The sequence below is a fragment of the Palaemon carinicauda genome, chromosome 4 (assembly GCF_036898095.1).
Source record: "Palaemon carinicauda isolate YSFRI2023 chromosome 4, ASM3689809v2, whole genome shotgun sequence".
Classification (NCBI taxonomy): domain Eukaryota; kingdom Metazoa; phylum Arthropoda; class Malacostraca; order Decapoda; family Palaemonidae; genus Palaemon; species Palaemon carinicauda.
Window position 1 is genome coordinate 112,662,809 of NC_090728.1, and position 363 is coordinate 112,663,171.

Below are 363 nucleotides of genomic sequence, written 5' to 3' on the forward strand. Positions count from 1 at the left end.
AGGTTGGATATGTATATCTGTGTGGAGGTGTTTAGTGCGCTGCTGATGAGTCATATAATAGATATAGAAAAGAATTAACGCCATGGATTTCTTATGGCATATACTGAACAAAAGATTCCGTAGTTGAAGCCGAAATGTTACAATGACTGACTATTTCCGTATACAGAAATTTCAGTTGATTGTAATTAACGGTCCCTCAATCATTTATATTCTTTCAGGATCGAGAAATAGGAACAATTTGTTTGATTAACGTCTAGAAGAAATCTTATTTATAGACGATAATTACGACAGCTGTCTTATCCCAACATCGCGTACTTTTAATGCTTTGCCAACCTGTCCTTTCTTCGTATATGAAGAGAACCC